This window comes from Galeopterus variegatus, unplaced genomic scaffold (assembly GCF_000696425.1).
Source record: "Galeopterus variegatus unplaced genomic scaffold, G_variegatus-3.0.2 Scaffold4771, whole genome shotgun sequence".
In the NCBI taxonomy this organism is placed as follows: Eukaryota; Metazoa; Chordata; class Mammalia; order Dermoptera; family Cynocephalidae; genus Galeopterus; species Galeopterus variegatus.
Genome location: NW_007730882.1, coordinates 89941 through 97302, shown reverse-complemented (window position 1 = coordinate 97302; position 7362 = coordinate 89941). Strand labels below are relative to the sequence as shown.

The 7362-nt window shown below is 36.9% G+C and overlaps 1 pseudogene; it reads right to left on the bottom strand.

Moving 5' to 3' along the window:
• Positions 1 to 7362, bottom strand: part of LOC103603737 — a 51139-nt pseudogene that overhangs the window by 14374 nt on the left and 29403 nt on the right.

Below are 7362 nucleotides of genomic sequence, written 5' to 3'. Positions count from 1 at the left end.
AATCAGAAATAAGAGTGGGGGCATTACTACTAATTTTATAGAAATAAAAATGACTATAAAAAATAATATAATAGTATGAGGGGGCTGGCCATTTAGCTTAATCAGTTAGCGTACAGCCTTGTAACACCAAAGTCAAGGGTTCAGATCCCCTTGCCAGCTACCAAAACAATAATAATAATAATAAAGGTATGAACAACTGTATGCCAACAAAGTGGATAACCTAGATGAAATGGATAAATTTGTAAAAAAACACAATCTTCCAAAAATGAATCATGATGAAAAGACAATATTGTCTTGAAGGCAATACTATTCAAAGTAATCTACAGATTAAATGCAATCTGTAGATCCCAACAGTGTGTTTTTGTTTTGTTTTGGTTTTTGGATTTTTTTGCAGAAATAGAGAAGCTTCTCCTAAAATTCATATGCTATCCCAAGGGAATCAGAATAGCCAAAACAATCTTGAAAAGTTAGAAGGACTCAACACTCCTTATTTCAAAGCTACAATAATAAAAACAGTGTGGTACTGGCATAAGGACAACATATAGATCAATGAAATAGAATAGAGAGTCCAGAAATAAACTTCACATACAACGGTACTTCAAAAAGTTCAGAGAAAGTTACACATTATCTTTTAATTCTATTTTCCCACAAGCTTTTTGAAGTATTCTCATATATGTCAAATTGATTGTAGACAAGGAATCCAAAACCATTTGATGGGGAAAAGAACAGTCTTTTCAGCAAATGGTGCTCATAAGACTGGATATCCACATGCAAAACAATGATGTTGAAACCCTGCCTTACATCATGTATGATTATGAACTTAAAATGGATCAAAGACCTAAATGTAAGAGATAGAACAGTAAAAACTCTTAGAAGAAAATAAAAAGGAAAATCTTTATGCATTGGATTTGGAAATAATTTATTGGATATGACACAAAAGCACAGAGAAAAGATAAATTAGACTTCATCAAAACTTAGAACTTTTTATGCATTAAAGGAAAGACAATTCACAGAATGGGAGAAAATATTTGCAAACCAAATATCTGATAAAGGAGTAATATCCCTTAGCAGAATATATAAATAATTCCTGCAACTCAATAGCAATAAAACAACAACAAAAACAATTAAAAATGAAATTGAATAAGACATTCCTCCAAACAAATATACAAATGGCCAAATAAGCACAAAATGATGCTCAGCATCACTAGTCATTAGGTAAATGCAAATCAAAACCACAATGAGATATCACTTACACCAATTAGGATGGCTATTACACACACACACACACACACACAAAAGAAACCAGAATGTAAGTGTTAGGATGTGAAGAAATTGGACACTTACATATTGCTGTTGGGAATGTACAATGATGCACCTGCCATAGAAAACAGTTCTTTGGTTCCTCAAAAAGTTAGACATAGGATTTCTATATGATCCAGCCATTCCACTTCTCAGTATATACCCAAAATAATTGAAAGCAGGTACTCAAATAGATACTGTACACCTATGTTCATAGCAGCATTATTTACAATAGCCAAAAGGTAGAAACAACCCAAATGTCTTATCAGCAGATAAGTGGATAAACAAAATGTGGCCTATACATACAATGGAATATTACTCAGCCTTTAAAAGGTTAGAAATGCTGACACATGCTACAACGTGGATGAACCTTGAAGATATTATGCTAAGCAAACTAAGCCAGTAATTATAGGACAAATACCATGTAATTCCATTCATATGAGGTACTTCGAGTAGTAAAATTCATAGAGATGAAGAATAGAATAGTGGTTTCCAGGGGCTGGAGGAGGGGAGAATGGGGAGTTATTGTATAATGGGCACAGAGTTTCGGTTTTTCAAGATGAAAAAAGTTCCATTGGTGGATGGTTGTGAAAGTTGCACAGTAATGTGAATTGTGAATTCACTTAATGCCAGTGAACTGTACACTTCGAAATGGTTAAAATGGTAAGTTCTATGTTATGTATATTCTACCACAGTTAAAAATAAATAATTTTTTNAATAGTGGTTTCCAGGGGCTGGAGGAGGGGAGAATGGGGAGTTATTGTATAATGGGCACAGAGTTTCGGTTTTTCAAGATGAAAAAAGTTCCATTGGTGGATGGTTGTGAAAGTTGCACAGTAATGTGAATTGTGAATTCACTTAATGCCAGTGAACTGTACACTTCGAAATGGTTAAAATGGTAAGTTCTATGTTATGTATATTCTACCACAGTTAAAAATAAATAATTTTTTAGAAAGAATATATTATGTATTATTGTACACCAACAAATTTGATAACCTAGATGAAATGGACAAATTCCTAAAACATATAAATTACCACAACTGATTCAAGGAGAAATAGAAGATCTGAAGAAACCTGTAGCAAGAAAAAGTGGTTGAATCAGTAATGAAAACATCCCAACAAAGAAAATTCCAGGACCGTATGACTTTACTTGTAAATTTTACCCAGTATTTTAAGAAGAATTAACATTGGTCATTCTTAAATTCTTCCAAAACATAGAAGAGGAGGAAACACTTCCTACCTCATTCCATGAGGCCAGTATGAGTATTATCCTGATACTAAAGCCATACAAAGACCTCACAATCAAAGACATCTAAAGATGAATATCTCTTATGAATACAGATGCAAAAATCCTCAAAAAAAAAAAAAAACCACTAGCAAACTGAATCCAGCTGCATATTAAGAGCATAGTTATCATGATCAAGTGGGATTTATATCAAGAATACAAGACCAGTTTAATATAACAAATTCAATTAATGCCATGTTAACAGAACAAAGGGGATAAAACCATATGATCATCTCAGTTGATGCAGAAAAGGCATTTAACAAAATCCAACAACTTTTCATGATTTAAAAGAAAAAATAAAAAACACTAGGCAAACTAGGATTAGATGGGATCTTCCTCAACATGATAAAGACAGTTTATGAAAAACCCACAGCTAACATCATACTGAAAGATTCCTCCCTAAGATCAGGAAGAAGACAAGCATATTCACTTTCACCACTGCTATTCTACAGTGTACTCACAGTTCTAGACAGAGCAATTAGGAAAGGAAAAGAAATAAAAGCCATCTAAATTGAAAGGAAGAAGTAAAACTATCTCTGTTCACAGATGACATGATGCTACATATAGATGTTTCCAAAGAATCCACAGAAAACTATTAGAACTAATAAATTCAGCAAAGTTGCAGGGTACAAGGTCAACACAAGAAAGTTAGTTGTGTTTTTACACAATAATCATTCCAAAAAGAAAATTAAGAAAACATTTTCGTTTATAATAGCATCATCTTGCATTTTTCATTATTGCATCTTTTGAGAATAGAATTCCTAAGATTAAATTTAACCAAGAAAGTGGAAGCCTTGTACACTAAAATCTAAAAAAGAATGCTGAAAGAAATTTAAGTAAGCCTAAATAAATGTAAAGATAGCCTATGTGCACAGAAGATTTAATACTCTCCAAAGTGATCTACAGATTTATTTAAATCTCTGTCAAAATTCCAATTTTTTTCAGAAATGGAGAAGATAATCCTCAAATTCATATGGAATTGCAAGGGGCCCTGAATAGGCAAAATAATTTTGAAAAAGAAGAAGAAAGTTGGAGGACTCACACTTCTTAATCTCAAAACCTACTGCAAAGCCACAGTAATCAAAACAGTGTGGTACACATATCGATCAATAGAATAGAATTGAGAGTCCAGAAATAAACTCATACTTCTATGAGTACTTGATTTTCTACAAAGGTGCCAAGACCATTCAATGAGGAAAGAATAATGTTTCAACACATGGTGTTGGAATGACTTGATTTCCACATGCAAAAGAATGAGGCTGGTCCCCTCCCTTATATGATACACAAAAATCACCTCAAAATGAATATATGACTTAAATATGAGATAAAACCATAAAACTTTTAGAAGAAAACATACGGGTGAATCTTCGTGACTACCAAGAATGCTACCAGCCAGGAAAAAATAAATAAATTGGACTTTACCAAAGTAAAAACTTTTGTGCATCATATGACATTATCAATAAAGTGAAAAGACAACTCAGAGCTGACTTTCACTGCACTTAGCTTACAAAATAAAAACAGACCAAGAATGGATGAGCTAATATCAGGTAATGTCATGGAGAAATCACAATCTCCCACCCAGTTTTTATCCCTGAGCCAGTTCTGAAACCTACAGTTTACTGATGGAAGAGAGGGTAGAATCTTTTTGAGGGTCTACCAAAGCCTCAGAAATTACACACAATATCTAGTCTCTTAATATTTCCCCAAATAGACCTTCAGCTATTTACCATAGCAACTGACAAAAGAGGAGTATTTAGGTTTTTTCCCTCAATTTTATTTATATTTATTTTTATGGGGTACAGTGTGTTGTTTCAATACATGCATATCCTGCATTTTGATTCAATTAGGGTAGACAGCATAGTTTTTATCTCTATTAGTTCACCTCTTATCTTCCCCCCAACCACTCCCCTCCCAGTCTCTGGTAACCATTATTCTATTCTCTTTTTGTTTTTTTTAAACACGCAAAGATTAATATCCTTATTACATAAAGAACTCTTAAAAAATGAATTAGAAAAATCTAAGCTGATATTTGGTGAAGGACATGAGCAGATACGTCACACATCCAAAGAAATACACACGGTTAAAAAGTATCTTCCAGGATCTGGTTGTGGGTGGGTGTGGGGATCCTGGGAGTTGTGTCCCAGGATCCTCGGCATTGGGTTGGCTCCATTGCTGGCCTAGAAGTGCGGTGGGGGTGGGGCTGGGCCCACGTATTTAGATCTCTGGAACATTAACATTCAGAGTCTGAACTGACTGATACCACGGGAACCAAAATGTCACCATTATGCATGTTAGGTTGAGAACATATAGAGGCCAGATGTTAAAGAGACTCATCTAAGATGGACTCATCCAAGTCCTTCTTAAAGTCCAAAGAACATACAGACCTGTCCTGTGGTCATTTCCTCCACCCTTGAGAGAATAATTAGATTGGATACACTTAGAAGCTAGAAGACCCCTCACACTGCCTCCTTGACTTGTGGAGTAATAGCCATTACCATAGAAAAGGCCAGGTGGTACCAGTTGCAACTACCTCCTTTTGTCTGGCTGAATCAGTGAATCAGAAGCAATATTAATCCCTGAATGGCAACAATTATAGCTGTGGTACTAGATATGCTGTCTTTACTAGAAAACATCAAGAAATCTGTGGAGCTTAACAGGCAGTTCACTGTATTCTGGGATGGACAGCAGCACACATTTAGTCTCACTCTGGTCTTGTTAACTCTCCTGCTCTCTGTCACAGAAAAGTCTACATAGTCAGTTCCACAAAACATCATCCTGGCCCAATATATGGATGACACATTACTGGAACCTGGTGAGGAGGATGTGGCAAGTACTCTGCTTACCCCTTTAAACCAGGTGTTCAGAACAAGATGGAAGATTTAAAACAAAAACCAAACCTACATCAGGTTTTAGGTGTCTGGGACAAGGCTGGATATTCCTCCTGATGTTGAGATCAAGTTATTACACACATGTCCATCATACTTCCAACAAAGAGCAAAAGTGCTTGGAACACTTTTCTGTACATTGAAGAAGCACCTACCATACTCGGGAAAACTGCTCTGTCCTGTTTCCCAGGTTACTTGGAAAGACACCAGTTTTGAGTGGGGCCGAGAGCTAGAAACTGTTTTGCAGTAGGTTCAGGATGCTGTTCTCCCTCCAATGGTGCTAGAGTTCTCAAAGGTGTCACATGACACTGTGTGGAGCTCTGACAAGCAAGACAAGCCAGTCACAGCACAGACCTCTAGGATCCTGTAGCAAAGCCATGCCATATTCAGCAAAGAACCTCTCGTTGTTTCAAAAGCAGCTCCTGTATGCCACTGGACCCCAGCACAAACTGAGCAGCCATGTGTGATGCAGTGATCATGTGACCAGAGCTGCCCATCATGCGGGGTTACTGTCAGGCCCACCAAATCATAAAATAGTCAGGGAGATAACAGCAGTTTACTGTAAAATAAAAATAGCACATTGGAAATTGGGTCTGAACAGACCCAGGAAATCAAGTAATTTATACAAACAAGTGACCCATGGCACTTACCTCTGTTGTACAAATAATTCCACCTTGATTCACGTCTAACACTCCATGGGAGTGTTCCCTCTGACAGACTGTCGGAGGAAAAATCCCAGGCCTGTTTACCTCACATTGGTGTCTTTCATTGCCACAACAATCTCACTCAGGAGTGGCCCTTGAAAGATGCTTCTCCTATGTGTGCTACTGATGTACTATGTAGTCTGCCTTCTACGGTGAGGATTTCCCACATTATATTCATTGCACTTCTTCCTCTTTTGAATTCTCTGACATTTAATAAAGGCCAAACTATGGAAGAATGATGTGATGTCTCACATTTGTCACATTCACTGGGCTTGTCCTGTGTGTGTTTTGCAATATTCTTTGAGATTTGATTTGTGACTGTAGGATTTTCAACATTCACACGGTTTCTGCCATGTGTGTTCTCTGATGCTCAATGAGGGAAGACTTGTGACTAAATGTTTTCCCACATTCTGTACATTCATAGGGTTTCTCCCCTATGTGCTTTCTCTGTGTGTACTGTGAGGTGTGAATTACCACTGAAGGTTTTCCCATATTGAATTCATGTATAAGGTTTGTCCCTGCTGTGTATTCTCTGATGCACAGTGAGTCTTTACTGTACACAGAAGGTTTTCCCACATTCAAAACATGCATAGGTTTCTCTCCTCTGTGTGTTCTCTGATGTCCAGTGAGAGTCAACTTGTGGCTGAAGATTTTCTCACATTCAGTACATTCATAAGGTTTCTCCCCAGTATGTGTTCTCTGAGGCACAGTGAGTTATGATTTTACATAGAAGGTTTTCCCACATTAATGCATTCATAGGGTTTCTCCCTTCTGTGTGTTCCCTGACACACTGCAAGTGTTTACTTCACACAGAAAGTTTTCCCACTTTCAGAATATTCATAGGGCTTCTTTGTTGCTTTGTGTTGCTTCACCCCCCACAGATTTGTCACCCTACTTCCCCTGGGTGATGGAGATGCAAAGGATTACTCAAAGCCCATCTCTTCTGAGCAGTGAGAAGGCCCAAAGTAGTTAACTTCCCTGAGACCCTCCAGTGAGAGGGATCCCTTCCTGGGGAAATTAACACCTATTTGGGGTTCTCTTCCTGCATTTATTTTCCAGACCAGGAAGTTACAGGAAGAGAACATAGGTGGGATTATAATTTAACAATATAGGCTGGTAACTTTCAGCGAAACAAGCCAGATGACATTCCAATAGACAATTAAGTGATCTTATAGCAATTTCTCAGTAT